Source organism: Sminthopsis crassicaudata, chromosome 6 (genome assembly GCF_048593235.1).
Source record: "Sminthopsis crassicaudata isolate SCR6 chromosome 6, ASM4859323v1, whole genome shotgun sequence".
NCBI lineage: Eukaryota > Metazoa > Chordata > Mammalia > Dasyuromorphia > Dasyuridae > Sminthopsis > Sminthopsis crassicaudata.
In genome coordinates, this window is record NC_133622.1 from 219,213,267 (window position 1) to 219,221,469 (window position 8,203).

At 35.9% G+C, this 8,203-nt stretch overlaps 1 pseudogene; it reads right to left on the minus strand.

The window, feature by feature from the left end:
- Positions 1-1,369: 1,369 nt before the first annotated feature.
- Positions 1,370-4,117, minus strand: LOC141547336 (small ribosomal subunit protein eS1-like; annotated as a pseudogene).
- Between the last annotated feature and the right edge of the window lie 4,086 nt (positions 4,118-8,203).

Here is an 8,203-nt window from a genome sequence, read left to right on the forward strand (position 1 = left end):
AAGGGAAAGAGCCTCAGGAAATTCCTATTATAATCCTGTTATCCTGTCTACTAGCTGACAGTATTTTTTTTTATTATATATATATATATTTTTATAATATTATCCCTTGTATTCATTTTTCCAAATTACCCCCCCTCCCTCTATTCCCTCCCCCCGATGACAGGCAATCCCATACATTTTACATGTGTTACAATATAGTCTAGGTACAATACATGTGTGTGAATATCATTTTCTTGTTGCACAATAAACATTAGAATCCGAAGGTACATGCAACCTGGGCAGACAGATATTAGTGCTAACAATTTACATTCACTTCCCAGTGTTCCTTCTCTGGGTGCAGCTACCTCTGTCCATCATTGATCAGCTGGAAGTGAGCTGGATCTTCTTTATGTTGAAGATTTCCACTCCCATCAGAATACATCCTCATACAGTATTGTTGTTGAAGTGTACAGTGATCTTCTGGTTCTGCTCATTTCACTCAACTAGCTGACAGTATTATGAGTCTGTTCATTTCTTCTTCCTGGGTGCCAATCAAGGGTCCTTCAGCTCTCCAGGACACAGGAGGTGCCTTGTAGGGCATTTTTGTCCAAAGTCTATGGATAGAGCATGCAGGCAAATCATGAACCAGTCAGTCAATTGATCAGTTATGAGTCACTTTATGAAGGATGAAAGAAGTTTTTTGAGGGGAGAGGGAAAGATGTCACCTGAGCTGAACTTTAAAAAACAATCAGGATTCTAAGAGGTAGAAATGAGAATGCAAGATGACCAGAAATAGAATACCAATTTTAGGAAAGAGATAGAATATAGAGAGTTTGAAGGACAGTAATGTGAAATCAAGATGAAGCCTGATGTGGAAGGTTCTAAGTTTTAGGCTGAAAAGTTTGTCCTTAAACCTGGAGGCAATAGGGAATAGGAAAATAACATCTTAATAATACCTGTATCTGTCACATAGTAAGCATGTAATAAATGTTTCTTCTCTCTCCATCTCTTCCTTCCTTCCTTCCTTCATTCCCTCCTTGCCTTTAACAAATGTTTCTTCTCTCTCAAGTCTTCCTTCCTTCCTTCCCTCTTTCCTTACCTACCTTCTTTGTCCTCCCTTCTTTCTTTCTTTCTTCCCTCCCTTCTTTCCTTTTTTTCCTCTCTCCCTTCTTTCCTTCTTCCTCCCTTTCTTTCTCCCTCTCTCCTTTCATTCTCTCTTTCCTTATTCTTTATTTTATGATTTTACAGCAAGTTTATTTTTAGAGAAATTATACATTTTCAGTGGGTAATATCAGACCATTTATGAAAAAACTTTCCAAGCAGCAATTACTGCCATTTTGATTTATCAGTCTTAAGAAAACCATCACAATGATTTTTTTAATTGTTCAACCTAAATAGTTCTTATTTTAACAGATTCTTGAACTGGTAGTTCATAGATATGAATCATTTCTAATTTTGTGTCTATTTAATCTTCAGAAGGTTTTCCAGGGCCACTATCTTCATTATACAGTTCCATGATGTTTCCCAATTCAAATTTGGGCTTCTTGAGCATCTTGACTTTTCGAACACATAAACCATGGAAAAGGTAAATGGACCAGAGTCTTTTCTATGTCTTTTCCAATGCTGTCTAGAATTGATAAGTTCCTTTAAGTCATTTGCCTGTACCTCTCAAGTCATGATTTCCATTATTTTCTTATGAATTAATGGTCCTGTTAGTGCTGAGCATAAGAGATCTAGTTGTTTCACTTTTTGGTAAAACCAACACAAAAGAGTGGAGCAAGTAACCATTAGTAGTTTGGACATCAAGATGGGCTTCAATCATGATTGTTTTAATAGTTAATGGTTTAATAGTTAATAATTCGCTTTTTAATCCAGAATGCATCTTGTCTATTCTTTGAAAATTATCCAAACATTTTTTTTACCTTGAACATATTCAATACTTAGCTGCAAAAAACAACCTTATTCTGCATAAGACTCACATCAAAAACTTCACTCTTGTGACCATCAGAGGCTATTATTTTGTTCCTTGGCTCCTTATAACTAATGTCTTACCAATATTGTGAATGTTAAATATAGCTAGTGTTTTTATATAATGCCAATTCTTCTTTGAAAAGGGATCAACCACTTTCTTATTGGCTCCTTTTTTGCTGCTTTTGGTGAGGAGCTTATTCTTGCCCACTACCACAATCCTATTCTAAAAACCAAAAGTCCTTTTCTTATTCTTGTGATTAAAATGATTTCCCTAAGTAGCTACCAATTATATTTAAATAAAACAAATATAAAATGCTGTATAACTATTAAGCAGCTTTGATGTTTACCCTAAAATATTCCCACAAAAGGGAGAGTATCTCAAGTCCCTTCCAAATAAAATAGTAGCAATAATTTCCTTCATGAAACTTGCTCCTAAATATATTTTCTGGTATTTGTCCCTGTACAAATTTCCTAGTAATATATTTTTCTTTAAAGGCACCTCTAATGATCAAAATGGGTGTGGGCAGAGTTTTGATCTACTATCCCCAGCTAGCCCTGGTCTTTATTACCAATCATCCCATCAAGTGGCATAAGCATTAGTCACCATGCTCATGTTCTCTGGACCAATGATGGTGATGATCAAAAGTTCCAGCAGCATAATGGGAACAGTTAAACAGTATTCTACCACAGGTCTTTAAGGACCAGTCTAAGAACAGGACATAATAATGTCCTCAGTGAAATAGCCCAAACTCTGAGTGGATGGGGACTCTTGGGAGGTGAAATATTAATTGACTGCTGACTCATTGGGTGACTTGGCCAATCACTTAACCTTGGTGCTTTTCTGATTCTCCATTTAGGAGATGGAGACAATCAATTCCTGTCTCAGGCTCAGGAAAGCTGTTTAAAAGGGTATATGTGAATGCATGGAGCTCTCTGGAGGAGTGTGGCTAGCTGTGGAAGAGTTAATGGATTGACTGCCTGGGGCTGGTTAACTTAATTGCCATTTTTTCAGCATTACTGAAACCAGAGAGGCCAGTCCTAGCTGGAAGTATTTATGGCCATTTTCTCATCTGTGCTCTCAAAGCAGATCATTAAGGGTAAATTCATCACATTTATTATAACAACAAAGAATTTTAAGTGCTCCCACCTGAAACTATTATATTGCCTCTCTTTTGAAGATTAGGATTTTTGTCCTCCCACAATGGACAGGCACCAATAACTCTACTTTACAGATAGTAAAACTGAGGGTTGAGAATCCTCACATCCACCAAGGACCCCTGTGGGAGGACAGAGGGGAGGAGAAGGGGGATCAAAAGCAAAGATAAAGTTAGAATCCAAGACTGCCTGACTGATCTTCTTTTCCTTAGCACTAGATTTCAATACTCTCCCTTTCAACTTGTAAGTTGAAAACTTGTAAGTTCAAAATCTCAAAAAGGTCAGAAAAACAACTTGTTTTTAAGGTAAAGCCAGACAGTTGACTAGTAAAGCTCAATGCTGCTGATTGGACTTTGCTAGGCTAGTATGGAGAGAACCTTGAAATCTTTAGAAATCATAAATCGTCCAACACAGCTCCCCACCAGGAAGTATGGCTTCCTTCCAGACCATTACCTCCCAGGAAAACCTATTTCATTTTGAAGAGATTTGAAATATTATAAAATCCTTACATATATTGAGCTGGAACCTGCCTCCATATAAGTTCTACCCATCTGAAACTCATCTAAGTAACTCAGTGCTATGGTAGATAGAACACTGAACCTGTTGTAGTTCAGCATCAGGCATTTATTGGCTGTTTTATCTTAGAAAAATACTTTAACTTCTCTTTGCTTCAACTCCCTTATTTGCAAAATAAGGACAATAACAGTACCATACTCCCAGACTATAATGAAGATTAAAAAAAGTCAAGTGCTTGATGAATCTTAAAGAATAATATAAAAGCTGCTGTTATTACTAGTAGTATTGCTGCTGCTTAAGTTACTACTAATATGTTGCTGCTGCAGCTACCAGTACTGTTACTGCTACTGCCTGCTACTACTAGTATTGTTACTATTGCTGACTACTCATACTTTTGCTGCTGCTCCTGGTATTGCTACTATCAGTACTGTTCCTGCCCAACAATTTGCTGATTACTGATGTTGACTGCTGCTGGTGCTGCAATTACCACCAGCATTGTAACTACTACTAGTACTATTGCTGTTCCTGATGACTGTTGCTGCTGCTGTTACCACTACTATTACTAACTGTTGCTACTGACTGATTGTTAGTTGCTACTATTAGTATTATTACTTCTGCTGACTACTAGTATTGTTGCAGCTGCTGACTACTGCAGCTATTGTTACTGCTGACTACTGCTGTTGAGTGTTGCTGCTACTGCTAGTATTGGTACTGCTACTACTATTATTACTGCTGCTGCTGGATCTTACTACTGCTGTTGACTATTGTTGCTATTGACTACTGTTGCTGTTGACTACTATTGATCACTGCTGCTGCTGCAATTACTACTACTACTACTGTTGTTACTGCTACTGCTCTTGCTGCTACTAATACTGTTACTGTTGCTACTATTAGTACTGTTTCTGCTGCTGCTACCACTACTGTTATTGCAGGGGCTGATACTACCAATACTATTACTACTTCTGCTGCTATTGCTGCTACTAATAGTTACTGTTGCTCCTATTAATATTGTTTTTGCTGCTGCTACCATTAATACTATTGCAACTGTTGATACTATGAGTACTATTACTACAGTTGACTAATATTACTAGTACTGTTACTGTAAATGACTACTCATGCTGTTGCCACCACTACTACTGCTACTGTTGCCATTGCCTGATCTGCTGACTACTGTTGTTGACTGCTAGTACTGTTGCTGCTGCTGACTACAGTTATTGCTTGCTGCCTACTGTTGCTGCTCCTGCTTAATTACTGCTATTTCTGTTGTAATATAACTACCAAATCTTCCTTCTGGAGTTAAGCCAAATAAATCTTGACAGACTTCAGGTTAAACCTCTTTAACTTCATATGACATGGATTTAAGAGCTCTGATCATCTTGATTTTAAAAATTATTTCTAGTATGTATTTATTTTTACTTATAATATTTACTTATAATTGATATACTATTAGTAAGAATGTATCTTAAAGACACCAAGGATGTAGGGAAATAACACATTTGTGCAGGAATATTTATAGCAACATCTTTTTATTTTGTTTTAACACAGATCTGAAAATAAAATAGGTGTCTATCAGTTGCAGAATGGATGAGAAAGTCATGGCATCTGGATGTCATGAAATATTATTGCATAATTTCAATTCATCATCTAAATAAACTTAATGGATTAAAAGAAATATGGAAAGATTTGTGTGAAATTTATTATTTCACTTTGTTATTGAAATAACCTTGGAAGGTACAATTATCCAAATAAGAATTAAGATGTATAATATATTTCCCATTAGGAAAACAAAGAAGACTGAAGTCAGGAAGATTCATCTTCAAATCCTCCCCCACCTCAGATACTTCCTGTGACTGTGAGCAAGTGACTTCACTCTGTTTGCCTCAGTTTCCTCATCTGGAAAATGACCCTTAGAAGGAAATGGCAAACATTTTGCCAAGGAAGCCCAAAATGAGGTCACTAGGTCATTTAGCTTTCTGAGATAGAATTTGAACTTTCACCCAGAGATCTAGCCATTGAAATACCTACAGGAAAGTTCCTGCATCAGATGCCAATTTCCATCTGAATTTAGAGAACCCCAGAACTGGCAGGGTATCTCAAAAGCAATCCAAAATAGCTAAGAAAAGAATCTCATTTTCACCACTACCATCATCATTATTTTCTTCTTTTCCTCCACCTCCTGCTCCTCTCTTCCACCTTCTTTTCCTCTTCCTCATCCTCCTATTTCTATTTCATCATCATCACCACCACCATCAGATTCATCATCACAAACATTTATGTATCACCTTAAGGCTTAAAAAGCATTTTATAACCACATTACCTCATTTTATCAACTATCAACCTAAAAACTAGCTGTTATTATCAGTCCCATTTATAAAAAAGTATATCAAGGCATAAAGAAGTCATTTGACTTGCTTAGGGTCACACAGCTAGGAAGTATCTGAAGCCTAATTGGAAGTGAGGTCTTCAGGATTCTGCCCAGTCACTTAGCTGCCTCTTATGAACAGAAAAGGTCATCCAGACATATTCCCAGTATAGAGAGAGATGTTTATTTTTCTTTCTCATTTTTCCTTTTCTTTTCTTTTATTCTTATTCTTTTTTCACAACAGGACTAATTAGCAGATCAGTCAATGGCAACAGTACTAGTAGTAGCGGCAGCAGTAACATTAGTAGCAGCTACAATAACAGTACTAGTAGTACTAGTCAGCTGTAGCAACAGTACTTGTAGTATTAGTAGCTGCAATAGTACTAGTGGTAGCAGTAGCAGAAAAGTACTAATAATAGCAACACTAACAATACTAGTAGCAGCAAACTAAGGCACCTTATTCCACCATTGGAGCTCTGATTATTAAGACATTTTTGTTTTTGTGAATTTTTTCTTCCTGATAAACTAAACTATCCAATATTCCACTTTTTCTCATTATTCCTAGCTTCTGAAACCAAGCTGCATAAGTTAGATTATGAAAGATAAATAAAGTCCTATAGCAATTAATAAAGTTGCTGAGTAAGACAGAGACACCCTAAGGCATGGGTGAATTGGGACAGGCAGTTTTTTTTTTTTGTAGGACTTCTGTCTAGACAACAATTTTTATTAAAAATGTATTACAAGTAAATAGGGTCATGTGTAATATGAAGTTTTATCAATGAAGACAGGATAATTAACTTAAAATATTCACATCTGTGATTTAAACATTGAATTGTAGAGGAAATTGCAACTATATTCTAAGGGCGACCTTAGAATTGTGTATATTCTAACCCAACAATACCATTGCTATTACAAAGTGATTATAAAAAGGGGAGAAAGACCCACATGTGCAAAAATATATTTTTGTGATGGCAAAGAATTGGAAATTGACTGGATGCCCATCATTTGGAGAATGGCTGAAAAACTTGTGGTATACAAAGGTAATAGAACACTATTACACTTTAAGAAATAACAAGACAGTTAGTTTAAGAACAACCTGGAAAGAGTTACATGAAGTGATGTTGAGTAAAATGAACAGAGCCAGGAGAACACTGTTCACTTAACAGCAACATAATAGGCTTGTCTCTTCTTAGAAATACGGTGATCCAAGACAATTCCAAAAACTCATGATGGAAAATGCTGACCATATCCAGAGAAAGACCTAGAGAGTCTGAATACAGATAAAAGTATCTTATTTTCACTATTTAAAATGTGTTTTATTTATTTTTCTTTCTCATTTTTTAGTTTGTTCTGATTCTTTTTTCACAACAGTACTAATATGGAAATATATTAAACATAGGTTATATGGGATGGTTTGCTGTCTTGGGGGGAAGAAGTGAAAGAAGGAAGAAAAAAATTGGATCCCCAAATCTTACCAAATGAAATGTTTACATGTAATTGGAAAAATACTATTAGTTGAAAAAAATACTATTTAGTGTGTGTTGGAGGGGAGGAATTACTATGCAACATCCATTCTTCCTCCTGTTTTTTAGGCTTTCCCAGAGAAAGAGGCTTAGTTCATTCTATATTACCTTCAAGAGCAGCTGGAGTCAGGAAGGTTTATCTTACTGAGTTCAAATCTATACTCAAACTTACTAGCTATGTGACCCTGAATAAATTACTTCATCCTGTTTGTGTCATATTCTCCATCTGTAAAATTATCTGGAGAAAAAAAAAAGACAAACCACTCCAGTATCTTTGCCAAGAAAATCCCAAATTGGGTCACAGAGTCAACCATAATTAATATGACCAAACAACAACAATACTATTTCCCCCACATCCATCAACATGCCACAAATAGTTATAGCTTCATTTTCAGGAAGTACTTTTGACACCATTTGATAGCTCATACCCCTGAAGTTAGATTACATGGATTAGCTGCTATCAAATATCATTGTTCAATGATATACATCCAATTAAAACTGAAAATCTTGCCCTTTTGTACAATAGGATGTGTCACGATGAATGAAAACTTTATCACTGATCAAAATTCTGTTTTAAGTGAAAAAAGACCCTTTATTGAAAACTCTGATAATGATATTTGTTTCCCTGAAATAGATTTAAAGTCACCAAACTCTTTCTGTAAAGGTCCAGATAATAAATATTTAGGCTTTACAAGCT